Genomic DNA, 14,932 nt, shown 5'->3' with positions numbered 1-14,932 from the left:
AGAATGTGTGACTTATTTTCTGCAATCCAAACTTTGTGCTTAAGGTGACTCCAAATTGTCTTCTAACGTCACATGCAATTAGTGGGGGGTTTTTTTTTCACTGCCTGTGGGAGGTAGCACTTCTGAGCCTCTTGTCTACACCCTAGTTATGGGAGAAGTGGTCATGTTGCTCTATGAAATAAGTGGTTGCCCTATATGGCAGTCATCAGTGCCACTACATACCAGATATAGTTATACATCTGACTTTTTTTTTTTTTAGTGTAGGTGATTGCAGATTTAAAGAGATATTAAACAGTAAATACATGCTAGACATGATGATGTATTCAAATCAAACAGAATAATGTGTAGATGTATTTTTACCTTCATATTGTTTAAATATTGACCATGTAGGTGTAAAGGTTTAGTGTCTATAAAGTAATGGGTACCACCATGTTTAAATACGTTCTATTTATCTCTTCTGCTAAAAACAATTAGGGAAATGTGTATGTATACAAGGCTGTGGAAACCCACACAACAATGTTTGGATAACGTTTTATTGCCTGTTTTATATCTGTCCCTAATTGCTTGCAGCAGGATATTGAGATAAGGTTAAAACTTAAGTTTAGACATGGCGGTATCCATTATTTTGCTGGAAAAAAAAAAGAATTTTAAACTATTTTCAGAGCTTTAATTACAGGAAAAGGGGACAAAATAAATCAAATTATTTTGCAACTTTATTTAACTACACATAATTAAGCATTTCATATTGCAATCTCATACTGTTTTAATATCCCTTAAATGTGTTTCAAACGGTCTATTTTACCTGCAGGATTATATTTTGTTGTAGACGGCTCATTTACCTTTTTCTTTTTCATGATGTACCGAGTCCACGGATTCATCCTTGTGGGATATTATCCTTCCTAAAAGGAAGTGGCAAAGAGAGCACCACAGCAGAGCTGTCTATATAGCTCCCCCCTTAGCTCCACCCCCCAGTCATTCTCTTTGCCGGCTCTAAGCAGGAAGGGTAAAGTGAAAGAGGTGTTAAGCTGTTAGTTTAATTTTAACTACAATCAAGAGTTTATTTTTAAATGGTACCGGTGTTGTACTATTTACTCTCAGGCAGGACATAGATGAAGATTTCTGCCTGGAGGATTATGATCTTAGCATTTGTTACTAAGGTCCACTGCTGTTCCCACAGAAGCTGAGGAGTATAGGAAAACTTCAGTGTGAGGAAAGGTTTCTTGCTATACAGCAATGAGGTATGTTCAGTCATATTTTCTGCAGCGACTGTGTTAACTCAGAAAGGCTGACAGTATCCCCATTAGGGGAAGGGTAAGCAGTAATCCTAGTGTGAAAGAGGCTTTACTAGCTTGCATAAAGGGCTAAGTTTTTTTGGGCACTCAGTTTGTTTATGAGAAATTGGGACAAACGTTTGTGTGTTCTGGGAGTAACGTTTTTTATGTTTATGAGACGTTTGCTTGAGGGGTCATTTGGCTTATTTGGGGTTGTTTATAACCCACATGGTTTTCAAACTAGGTTTGTTAGATTTGTGTAGGCCCCAGCAACATCGAGTGAGGTGGGCGGGGCCTATTTTCGCACCTCAGTTGTGCATTTAGTTATACAGACAAGCAGCAAGCAACTTCTCCTGAGGTACAGATAATCTTCTGAGGGCCTATTTGAAGCTTTAACCCCATATTATCTTTCCTAAGGGCAGGTAGGGAAGGTGCTTATAGGGGTTTTTAACCGGTTTTAGACAATTATCAATCCGGTTTTTGCATTTGGGGGTTTATTGCTTATTTACTTGTGGTGCAATTCTTCTAAAGCTTAGTGGGTACACTGTTAAAATTTTGGAAAATTTGAAGCAATTTTAACCTGTTTTGCAGTTTGTGTATGCCTTTTTTTTTTTCTCTTAAAGAAAGGCACAGTACCGTTTTTGCAAATTGTGCTTTTTTCATAAGTGTTTTCCAAGCTTGCTTGCTTTATTACTAGTCTGTTAAACATGTCTGACACTAAGGAAACTCATTGCTCAATTTGTTTAGAAGCCATTGTGGAACCCCCTCTTAAAATGTGTCCCATTTTGTACTGATATGTCTATGAATTGCAAACAGCATATTTTGACTTATAAAAATTTGGCATTAAATGATCCTCAGACAGAAGGAAGTCAGGTTTTGCCATCTAGTTCTCCCCAAGTGTCACAACCGGTAACGCTCGCACAAGCGATGCCAAGTACTTCTAGTGTGTCTAATTCTTTCACCTTGCAAGATATGGCTTCAGTTATGAATACTACCCTCACAGAGGTTTTATCTAAACTGCCTTTGTTGCAAGGGAAGCGCAGTAGCTCTGGGTTAAGAACAAATGCTGAGCCTTCTGACGCTTTAGTAGCCTATCCAATATTCCCTCACAATGTTCTGAAGTAGGGATGAGGGATTTGCTGTCTGAGGGAGAAATTTCTGATTCAGGAAAGATGTTCCCTCATACAGATTCAGATATGACGGCATTTAAATTTAAGCTAGAGCACCTCTGCTTATTGCTTAGGGAGGTTTTAGCTACTCTGGATGATTGTGACCCTATTGTAGTTCCAGAGAAATTGTGTAAAATGGACAAATATTTAGAGGTTCCTGTTTACACTGATGTTTTTCCGGTCCCTAAGAGGATTTCGGACATTGTTACTAAGGAGTGGGATAGACCAGGTATTCCGTTCGCTCCCCCTCCTGTTTTTAAGAAAATGTTTCCCATTTCTGACACCATAAAGGACTCATGGCAGACGGTCCCTTAGGTGGAGGTAGCTATTTCTACCCTGGCTAAGCATACAACTATACCTATTGAAGACAGTTGTGCTTTCATTGATCCTATGGATAAAAAATTAGAGGGTCTCCTAAAGAAATTTTTTGTTCAAGGTTTTCTTCTTCAACCTATAGTGTGCATTGTTCCTGTAACCACTGCGGCTGCCTTTTGGTTTGAGGCTTTAGAAGAGGCTCTTCAGATGGAGACCCCACTAGATGATATTTTGGACAGAATTAAGGCTCTTAAGTTGGCTAATTCTTCTGTTACAGATGCCGCTTTTCATCTTGCTAAATTAGCGGCTAAGAATTCAGGTTTTGCCATTTTAGCGCGTAGAGCGTTATGGCTTAAGTCCTGGTCAGCTGATGTGTCATCTAAATCTAAGCTTTTGTCCATCCCTTTCAAAGATAAGACCCTATTTAGGCCTGCATTGAAAGAGATCATTTCAGACATTACTGGAAGGAAGGGTCATACCCTCCCTCAGGATAAGTCAATTAAGACAAGGACCAAACAAAATAATTTTCGTTCCTTTCGAAACTTCAAGAGTGGTCCCACTTCCTCTTCATCTGCTGCAAAGCAACAGGGGAACTTTGCTCAATCCAAGCCAACCTGGAGACCTAATCAGGCTTGGAACAAGGGTAAACAGGCCAAGCCTGCTGCTGCCACTAAGTTAGCATGAAGGGGTAGCCCCTGATCCGGGACCGGATCTAGTAGGGGGCAGACTCTCTCTCTCTCTTTGCTCAGGCCTGGGCAAGAGACGTTCAGGATTCCTGGGCAGTAGAAATTGTAACCCAGGGATGCCTTCTAGATTTCAAGGATTCCCCTCCAAGGGGGAGGTTCCATCTTTCTCAATTGTCTGTAAACCCGACAAAAAGAGGCGTTCTTACGCTGTGTAGAAGACCTTTCTACCATGGGAGTGATCTGCCCAGTTCCAAAAGCAGAACAGGGGCAGGGGTTCTACTCCAATCTGTTTATAGTTCCCAAAAAGGAGGGAACCTTCAGACCAATTCTGGATCTCAAGATCCTAAACCAATTCCTAAGAGTTCCATCTTTCAAGATGGAGACCATTCGGACTATCTTACCATTCATCCATGGGGGTCAATATATGACCACCGTGGACTTAAAGGATGCGTATCTACACATTCCTATCCACAAAGATAATCACCAGTTCCTCAGGTTTGCCTTTCTTGACAAGCATTATCAGTTTGTGGCTCTTCCTTTCGGGTTGGCCATGGCGCCACAAATCTTCACCAAGGTGCTAGGGTCCCTTCTGGCGGTTCTAAGGCCACGGGGCATAGCAGTGGCGCCTTATCTAGACGACATTCTAATTCAAGCGTCGACCTTCCAACTAGCTAAGTCTCACATGGACTTAGTGTTGGCCTTTTTAAGATCTCACGGGTGGAAGGTGAACGTAAAAGTTTTTTTCCCCCCTCACAAGAGTTTCATTTCTAGGGACTCAGACTCGGTGGACATGAAAATATTTCTGACGGAGGTCAAAATCAAAGATTTTGTCCACCTGCCGAGCTCTTTACTCCATTCCTCGGCCGTCAGTGGCTCAGTGTATGGAGGTAATCGGTCTAATGGTAGCAGCAATGGACAGAGTTCAGTTTGCTCGCTTGCATCTCAGACCACTGCAACTATGCATGCTCAATTAGTGGAATGGGGATTATGTGGATTTATCTCCTCAGATAAATCTGGATCAAGAGACCAGAGACTCTTCTTTGGTGGTTGTCACAGGATCATCTGTCCCAGGGAATGTGTTTCCGCAGGCCAGAATGGGTTATAGTGAATACAGACGCCAGCCTTCTGGGCTGGGGTGCAGTCTGCAATTCCCTGAAAGCTCACGGTTTGTGGACTCGGGGGGAGGCTCTCCTACCGATAAATATTCTGGAATTTAGAGCAATATTCAATGCTCTCCAGGCATGGCCTCAGCTGACTTCGGTCAGATTCATCAGGTTTCAGTCAGACAACATCACGACTGTGGCTTATCAATCATCAGGGTGGAACAAAGAGTTCCTTAGCGATGATAGAGGTCTCAAGGGTAATCCGATGGGCAGAGGCTCACTCTTGCCATCTGTCAGCGATCTATATCCCAGGTGTAGAGAACTGGGAGGCAGATATTCTAAGTCAGACTTTTCATCCGGGGGAGTGGGAACTCCATCCGGAGGTGTTTGCTCAGCTTGTTCGGCTATGGGGCACACCAGAATTGGATCTGATGGCGTCTCGTCAGAATGCCAAACTTCCTTGTTACGGCTCCAGGTCAAGGGATCCTCAGGCTGTACTGATAGATGCTCTAGCAGTACCCTGGTCGTTCAACCTGGCTTATGTGTTTCCACCTTTCTCTCTCCTTCCACATCTGATTGCCAGAATCAAACGGGAGAGAGCATCAGTGATTTTGATAGCGCCTTCGTGGCCACGCAGGACTTGGTATGCAGACCTGGTGGACATGTCATCTCTTCCACCATGGTCTCTGCCACTGAGACAGGACCTTCTGATTCAAGGTCCATTCAATCATCCAAATCTAATTTCTCTGCAACTGACTGCTTGGAGATTGAACGCTTGATTCTATCCAAGCGGGGTTTCTCTGAGTCAGTCATAAATACCTTGATTCAGGCTCGAAAGCCTGTTACCAGGAAAATCTATCATAAGATATGGCGTAAATATCTTTTTTTTTTGTTGCGAATCCAAAGGCTTCTCCTGGAGTAAAATCAGGATTCCTAGGATTTTGTCTTTTCTCCAAGAGAGATTGGAGAAAGGATTGTCCGCTAGTTCCCTAAAAGGACAGATATCTGCTCTGTCTATTTTGTTGCACAAGCGTCTGGCAGATGTTCCAGACGTTCAGGCTTTAGTTAGAATTAAGCCTGTGTTTAAACCTATTGCTCCGCCATGGAGTCTCAATTTAGTTCTTAGTGTTCTTCAGGGGGTTCCGTTTGAACCCATGCATTCCATAGATATTAAGCTTTTATCTTGGAAAGTTTTGTTCCTAGTTGCTATCTCTTCAGCTCGAAGATTTTCTGAACTATCTGCATTACAATGTGACTCACCTTATCTTGTGTTCCATGCTGATAAGGTGGTTTTGCGTACCAAGCTTGGGTTCCTACCTAAGGTTGTTAGTAACAGGAATATCAATCAGGAAATTTTTGTTCCTTCTCTGTGTCCTAATCATTCTTGTAAGAAGGAACGTCTGTTGCACAACTTGGATGTGGTTCATACTTTGACGAAATTCTTTGGTTGCCTGCAAATAAAATTTCAAACATCTTCTTTGTTGTCTATTCTGGAAAGTGTAGGGGTCAAAAGGCTACGGCTACCTCTCTTTCCTTTTGGCTGAAAAGCATCATCCGTTTGGCTAATGAGACTGCTGGACAGCAGCCTCCTGAAAGGATTACAGCTCACTCTACTAGAGCGGTGGCTTCCACATGGGCTTTTAAAAATGATGCTTCTGTTGAACAGATTTGTAAGGCTGCGACTTGGTCTTCGCTTCATACCTTTTCAAAATTTTACAAATGTGATACTTTTGCTTCTCTGGAGGCTATTTTTGTTAGAAAGGTTTTTGCAAGCAGTGGTGCCTTCCTTTTAGGTTTCTGTCTTGTCCCTCCCTTCATCCGTGTCCTAAAGCTTTGGTATTGGTATCCCACAAGTAAGGATGAATCCGTGGACTCGGTACATCATGCAAAAGAAAACAAAATTTATGCTTACCTGATAAATTTCTTTCTTTTGCGATGTACCGAGTCCACGGCCCATCCTGTCTATTCAAGACAGATGGTATTTTGTATTACTTCAGTCACCTCTGCACCTTTTATAGTTTCTCCTTTTTCTTCCTTGGCCTTCGGTCGAATGACTGGGGGGTGGAGTTAAGGTTGGAGCTATATAGACAGCTCTGCTGTGGCGCTCTTTGCCACTTCCTGTTAGAAAGGATAATATCCCACAAGTAAGGATGAATCCGTGCACTCTGTACATCGCAAAAAGAAATTTATCAGGTAAGCATACATTTTAGTTTTTTACTTAAAATGGCTACGCTTGCCTGTTGTATTCCTGCCTATACTGAAAAATAACATTATTTTCTCTGTAGAAAATCTATGTAAAGAGACGACCAAAGCACTGATCAATCTCCCAGTGGGGGTTATGCTGAAGAGATTTTTGCACGTGAAATAGCTGCTTGTGCCTATTAAACCCACAACCATAATTTAGCATTTCAAATCCTAACCTAAATAACATTAGCCGGTCCGCTTTACTTGTAGACTCAGTCCATTATCTTGGGCATGTGCTAGGTGATGTTTTGATGAGACATAGCTAATTAAAATACAAATACCCTGCAGTAAGTAATGAGTCATTTGGTACACCTTAAAGAGACATGATACTCGGCTTTTTACAGCTAAGCAGCATCACTTTCAAGTGCTTCAACATTTGACTAGAAAATATTGAACATATCTATGTAAAAGGGAAGTTATTTTACCTCACAATTTCCTAAGTATTCACACCCACTGTAAAGAGACTTTAAAGGGACAGTCTAGTCAAAAATATAACTCATGATTCTGATAGGTCATGTCATTTTAAACAAATTTTCAATTTACTTTCATCAAATTTTGCTTTTTTTTTTCGCTTGGTATTCTAAATTGAAAGCTAATCCTAGTTTGGCTCATATGCTTAAATTCTAAGCCCTTGAAGGCCACCTTTTATCTGGATGCATTTGACAGTTTTTCACAGCTAGAGGGCGTTAGTTTACCATATAGATAACACTGTGCTCACGCCCATGGAGTTATTTATGTGAGGGCGCTGATTGGCTAAAATGCAAGTCTGTCGAAAGAACTGAAATAAGGGGGCATTCTGCAGAGGCTTAGATACAAGGTAATCAGAGGTAAAAAGTATATGAAGTGTTGGTTATGTAAAACTGGGGAATGGGTAATAAAGGGATTGTAGACTGTCCAATAAGGATGCTAGTACCAGGACTTGCAAGTCAGTGTACGTTTGGTATATGCAGGCACAGCCATGTTATTTTCCTATTTTAGTTTTAAGCAATTTTACTATGAAATTTCTAAAAATTTCATTGTAATCATGAGATCAAAGCAATGCATTACCTCTGCACTGCTGATACTGATTGGCGCGGTGTGTGCGTTTGTGTCCCCCGTCCCCCCCCCCCAAAAAAAAACAAAAAAAACAAAACTAGCAGCTGGACAGCAGCTGCAGTATAACTGTTCACAGAGCACTTGCCCTGGTGAGCTGAAGAAATTGTGAGGTAAAATATCTTAGTTACATTGTGTCCCTAAAAACGGGACAGTCATTTACAAAAACCTAGCAGCTCCTTGCTACTTATTGTGGCTGTCATAATCCCTATTCTATTATAGGGGTTTACATATTTGCATACGTCTTACAAGTCACCCAGAATAGAGGATTCAATTTTCTTACACATTCCAGTATATTCGCTATAGTACAAAAAGCCTAGTTTAAATTTTGGTTTGCTGGAATTTGTAAGATATGTCCTAATACAGGGCTTGACAAACCTAGGAGCCAAGGAGCTCTTGTCTTCTAGAATTTTACCCCTGGCTCCTAACCTTTTGGGGCTATTCTCCATATAGCTTTATACAAATACCACTGTCTGGCTCTGAAATATTCTTACTAGTTCCTAAATGTTAAACAGATTTGTAGCCCCCTGTCCTAATAATATCCATTCCAAGGTGACCAGATAAACGCACACATGGAAAAAAACAAACACCGTCATAAATGATCACATGAAAAATACCCACACTGAAAATTGCTCACACAGAAAAATACCCACACAGATAAGTTTACACAGACAAATGCTCACACAGAATTATATTAAAAGTGAATGTAAATTTTGATGCTAAAGTGCCCGGTTTTTAAAAATTCGATTAAAACAGGGGCACTTTAATTCATCAATTTATATTTCACTCCTGTTGTGAAAAAAATCTTACCTGTTAATCTTGACAGCAGCTCCAGCTTCCTCCACCCGTTGCAAAGCCTCTTCCTGGGTCTAAAATGAGGAATCCGGCTTCCTCCAATCACAGCGTTGAATCAGACATAGATTCCCCCGGGGGGGAAGCCGTGATCGGAGGATGACCTATCCATCATTTCTGGCATAAAAAATGGCTTGCGACAACGGGAGTAAGCTGGATCTGCTGTCAAGTTTTTAAAAGGTAAGTTGTGGGGGAGTGAAATGTAAATTTTGATGCATTAAAGTACCCCTGTTTTTAATCGAATTTTTTAAAACCGGGCACTTTAGCATCAAAATTCGCTTTAAGGATTATTATCCTTGGAAAGTGAAACTGAAATTTTGACACTAGGATAAACTAAGATGCTAATCCCAAATATTTACAGTTTTCAAACTTTAGATTCCTTGTGAATATGGCTCTGTGCTACAAATAGTTATAAATACTAGAGTACACTAAAGTTACCTTTTTTGTTAGTGTGTTCAATCAGACGGAAACTGATGCTACACACATACATACTCTCTCCTCATATAATTAAGATTTGTAACTTTAGCATTTATAACTATTGTAACAGAGCCATATTAACAATGAATCTAAACTTTGCAAACTATTAAGTTTTTTTATATTTAAGGCTTAAAGGGATATAAAACCCAAAATGTTATTTCATGATTCAAATAGCTTACAATTTACTTATTGTATTTATTTTGCTTTGTTCTCTAGCTATACTGTGTAAAATAGCATACCTAAGTAGGCTCAGAAGCAGCAATTCACTACTGGAAGCTAGCTAATTTGTGACTGCACATATATACCTCTTGCCATTTGCTCACCTGATATGTTCAGCTAACTCCCAGTATTGCCTTGCTGCTCCTTCAACAAATTATGCTAAGAGCATTAAAGGGACAGTCAACACCATTCCCCAGTTTTGCATAACCAACACAGTTTTATAATAATAGTTTTACCTCTGTAATTACCTTGTATCTAAGCCTCTGCAAACTGCCCCCTTATTTCAGTTTTTTTGACAGACTTGCATTTTAGCCTATCAGTGCTCACTCCTAGGTAACTTCACGTGCATGAGCTCAATGTTATCTATATGAAACACATGCACTAACGCCCTCTAGTGGTTAAAAACTGTCAAATTGCATTCAGATTAGAGGCGGCCTGAAAGGTCTAAGAAATTAGCATATGAACCTCCTAGGTTTAGCTTTCAACTAAGAATGCCAAAAGAACAAAGCCAAATTGGTGATAAAAGTGAATTGGAAAGTTGTTTAAAATGACATGCCTTGTTTGAATCATGAAAGTTTATTTTTGACTTAACTGTCCTTTTAAGAAAATTACAAGCAAAATGGAAAGGTGTTTAAAATTATGTGCTCTATCTGAATCATGAGAGGAAAAAATGGGATTTGTGTTTCTTTTAAAGGACCACTAAATGCAGAAGAATTGCATAATAAAAGACAATGTTATAAAACTTATTCTGAATTTTGCAAAAGCAGTAGATTTTTTTTTTTTTTTCTTTTTAAAGTTTTCTCCCTTTTGTTGCCCCCTGTACCATGTGACAAATCAGTCAATCACAAACTAGTATATGTATACCCTGTGAGCTTGGTTACATGCTCAGTAGGAGCTGGTGCCTTCAAAAATGTGCATATAAAAAGACTCAGAAGTTTTTTTTTTAAATTGTGTGCGCTTTCTTAATCATGAAAGTTTAATTTTGACTTGTGTCTCTTTAAAGAAACATAATACCCAAATGCTAAATCATCTGAAATTGATGCAGCATAGCTGAGAAAATATCAGCTGAACATATCTGTGTAAAAAAGGAAGATGGTTTACCTCAATGTCTTAAAGGGACACTAAACCCCATTTTTTTTCTTTCATGATTCAGATAGAGCATGCAACTTTCTAATTTACTCCTTTTATCAAATTTTCTACGTTCCCTTGCTATTTTTATTTAAAAAAGGCATCTAAGCTAAGGAACCAGCAAATGTGTGGTTCAGAACCAATTAGCAAGGACAACCCAGGTTGTTCTCCAAAAATGGTCCGGCATCTAAACTTACGTTCTTGCTTTTCAAATAAACATACCAAGAGAATGAAGACAATTTGCTAATAGGAGTAAATTAGAAAGTTGCTTAAAATTGCATGCTCTATCTGAATCGCGAAAGAAACAATTTGGGTTTAGTGTCCCTTTAATCTCAAGACAGTAAGTGCTCTGTAAATATTATTTATTTGTAGAGCGCCAACAGATTCTGCAGCGCTGTAAACAGAGGGTAGTACAAGAAAACAATTAAAGGGATCAAATGGGTAGAGGGCCCTGCCAAGAGTTGCACTGTTGTAATTAGCTCTTAAGAAGGTGATCTACAGACAGCTGGACTTAAGGGGGTTCAAGGGATAGCAGTGGAGGAGTGGAACTGGTATAAAGTAAGGTTAGCATAGGTTGTATGCATCCCTGAACAGTAGAGTCTTTAGGGAGCGCTTGAAGCTTTCAAAACTTGGGGAGAGTCTTGTGGGGCGAGGCAGAGAGTTCCACAAGATGGGAGCCAGTCTGGAGAAGTCCTGTAAACGGGAGTGCGATGAGGTAACCAGAGAGGAGGAGAGTAGGAGGTCATGAGCATAGCGAAGGGGACGGGAGGGAGAGTATCTGGAGACAAGGTCTGAGATGTAGGGGGGAGCAGTGCAGTTGATGGCTTTGTATGTCAGAGTGAGAATTTTGTGTTTGATCCTAGAGGCAAGAGGAAGCCAGTGAAGGGATTGGCAGAGAGGAACAGCAGATGAAGAGCGACGTGTAAGGAAGATGAGTCTGGCAGAGGCATTCATTATGGATTGTGAACGAGCTAGGCGGCAGGTGGGGAGACCAGAGAGGACAGAGTTGCAGTAATCAAGGCGGGAAAGAATGAGAGAGTGGATTAAAATCTTAGTTGTGTCTTGTGTAAGGAAGTGTCTAATTTTGGAGATGTTTTTAAGGTGGAAGCGACAGGCTTTAGCCAAGGACTGAATGTGAGGAGTGAAGGAAAGATCTGAGTCAAATGTGACCCCAAGACATTGGGCATGTGGGGTAGGGCTAATGATGGAGTTGTCGACAGTTATAGAGATGTTGGGGGTGGAGATTTTGGAAGAAGGGGGGAAAATGAGGAGCTCAGTTTTGGAGAGATTTAGCTTGAGGTAGTGAGAGGACATCCAGGAAGAGATGTGAGAGACAGTGACACGGGTTAGCAAGGAAGGAGATAGGTCTGGTGCAGAGAAGTAGATTTGGGTGTCATCGGCATACAAATGATATAGGAAATCGTGGGACTTAAAATAATTAGGGAACCTAGTGATGACGTATAGATTGAGAAGAGAAGGGGACAGAGGACAGAGCCTTGTGGTACTCCGACACATAGTGGTGACGGGGCAGAGGAGGCCCCAGAGAAGGCTACACTAAAGGTACGGTTTGACAGGTAGGAAGAGAGCCACGACAGGGCTGTGTCACAGATGCCGAAGGATTGGAGGGTTTGGAGCAAAAGAGGGTGGTCGACGGTGTCAAAGGCTGCGGACAGATCAAGGAGGATGAGCAGAGAGAAGTGGCCTTCTGATTTTGCTGTAAGTAGGTTGTTGGTGACCTTAACAATAGCGGTCTCTGTGGAGTGATGGGAACGAAATCCAGATTGCAGTGGGTCAAGAAGGGAGTTTAACGTAAGGAAATGGGATAGACGTGCATATACTAGTTTTTCGAGAAGCTTTGAGGCAAGAGGGAGGAGGGAAATAGGGCGGTAGTTGGATGGGGAGGTAGGATCAAGGGAAGGTTTTTTGAGGATAGGTGTGACCAGTGCATGTTTCATCGATGAGGTAAATGTACCAGTGCTGAGGGAGAGGTTGAAAATGTGTGTTAGTATAGGGGTAAGGGTAGCAGAGAGGGAGGGGAGTAGCTGTGAGGGGATAGGGTCAAGGGGACAGGTAGTGAGGTGAGAGCGTAGTATAAGTGCGAAACTTCTTCCTCAGTAACAGAGGATAATGAACTAAGTTTCAGGTTATGAGGGTTGTGTTTGAGGGGGGGGGAGAATGGAATTATGTTGAGAGCTGATTTCATGTCTGATGGAGCCAATTTCGTTAATGAAGTGACTGGCAAAGTCTTGAGCTGACAGAGAAGTTGTATTAGGAAGTGGGGGAGGGCGGAGGAGAGTATTGAAAGTAGAGAACAGACGTTTTGGGTTTGAAGAAAGATTAGAGATAAGAGTAGAGAAGTAGTGTTGCTTGTGGAGATTAAGGGCAGAATAGTAGAAGTTCAAGATGAATTTGTAATGAAGGAAATCAGCTGAACTCGGTGATTTTCTCCAGTGCCGTTCAGCAGTACGGGAACATCTGCGTAGGTACCGTGTCAGAGGAGTATGCCAGGGCTGAGGATGAGTGTGTGATTTCCGAGCAATGGTAAGAGGGGCGAGATTGTCAAGGACGGATATAAGGGTGGAATTATAGTGGCAGATTGTTCAGGGAAGGAGAAGGATGAGAGGAGCGGTTTAAGGGATTTAGCAAGTAGTTGCTGATCTAAAGACATAATGCTTCTGTGAAGTTTGGTGTGAGGCGTAGAAGGAGGGAGAGTTGTAGGAAGGGATGATATGTTGCAAGTAAGGAGATGGTGGTCAGAAAGGGGAAAAGGGGAGTTTGAAAAGTTTGAGAGAGTGCATCGATAGCTAAAGATCAGGTCAAGAGAGTGACCGTCTTTGTGAGTTGGAGAATCAGTCCATTGTGACAGACCGAAAGAGGAAGTGAGTTGCAGAAGTTGTTTAGCAGATGAGGCAGTGGGATTAAAGGGGATGTTGAAGTCACCAAGAATGAGGGCAAGGGTGTCTGAGGAAAGGAAATAGGGTAGCCAGGCAGCCAAGTGATCTAAAAATTGAGTTGAGGAGCCAGGGGGTCGGTATATGACTGCAACATGTACAGAGAGAGGGGAGAATAAGCGAATCATGTGGGTTTCGAATGAGGGAAAAGTGAGGGAAGAGATGGGATTTATTTGTTGAAAGGTGCAACGAGAGGAAAGTAAAATACCTACATCACCTCCTTGTCTATTACCAGACCTAGGAGTGTGGCTGAAGTGGAGACCCCCATGTGACAGAGCAGCAGTGGATGCTGTGTCTAGGGGAGAGAGCCAGGTTTCTGTTAGGGCCAGAAGGTTGAGGGAGCGGGAGATGAAGAGGTTATGTATATAAGTGAGCTTGTTGCAAACGGAGCGAGAGTTCTAGAGTGCACAAGTGAAAAGGGTAGTGGCTTTTGATGCAAGAGGAATGTGAGTAAGGGGTGCAGAGTTTTGTTTTCTGAGTGTGTGGGATGGTACACATGGATGTGCACGGCTTGTCAGTGGTTGGGGACCAGGAATAGGGGAGATATCACCAGCAGTAAGTAGAAGCAAGAGGGAGAGTGAGATGAGATACAGATTTGCAGTGGTGAGACTGCTTTTGAGATGAGCTGCAGGGGGAAGAATGTTTAGGAATAGGTAAAGTTAATGAGTACAAAAGTAAGGTGAGTTTAAGAGAGATGGGCTAATGAACAGTGCAGGTGGAGAGGGAGAAGGAGTAATTGAATAGTGTAATTTGTTATAGAGATAAAGGGTAGCAAAAAGGAATATGAATATATTGAGCATTTTTACAAAATTGGGAACCAGTTAAAAACATAAGACACAGAATTACTGTAATAATTGCATAATTGAACAAAAGGTATACGAAACATATTACAAAAGTACTGTGTATTTTATAGGGTTAAGGGAATGGAAGGATGTGCTGATCAGTGTTTGCACTTGTCATTTCAGGAGAGGGAAAGTTGTGTGGGAGACTATCTATAAATGAGGAAATGAGCTTGGGGTAGGGTGGGTGGGAAGCTGTTTTCCAGAAGGCTACCTGTTGTAAGTTAGGAGAGGGCAGTTGAAGCAGCAGAGTGTAAAAATCTTTGTTTCTCCTGTTAAGTGTGGTCAGTCCACGGGTCATCATTACTTCTGGGATATTATCTCCTCCCCTACAGGAAGTGCAAGAGGATTCACCCAGCAGAGCTGCTATATAGCTCCTCCCCTCTACGTCACCTCCAGTCATTCTCTTGCACCCAACGAATAGATAGGATGTGTGAGAGGACTGTGGTGATTTAATTAGTTTATTACCTTCAATCAAAAGTTTGTTATTTTATAATAGCACCGGAGTGTGTTATTCATTCTCTGGTAGAATTTGAAGAAGAATCTACCTGAGTTTTTTCTATGATTTTAGCCGGAGTAGTTAAGA

General features: G+C 41.4%; 1 protein-coding gene across 6 annotated transcripts in view; it reads left to right on the top strand.

The window, feature by feature from the left end:
- PPM1B (protein phosphatase, Mg2+/Mn2+ dependent 1B) overlaps positions 1-14,932 on the top strand; it is a 103,861-nt gene that overhangs the window by 37,009 nt on the left and 51,920 nt on the right. The window lies entirely within an intron of this gene.

Source organism: Bombina bombina, chromosome 4 (assembly GCF_027579735.1).
Source record: "Bombina bombina isolate aBomBom1 chromosome 4, aBomBom1.pri, whole genome shotgun sequence".
NCBI classification, from domain to species: domain Eukaryota; kingdom Metazoa; phylum Chordata; class Amphibia; order Anura; family Bombinatoridae; genus Bombina; species Bombina bombina.
Note: the sequence above shows the minus strand (reverse complement) of the source record. Positions and strands in the feature narration are given on the sequence as shown.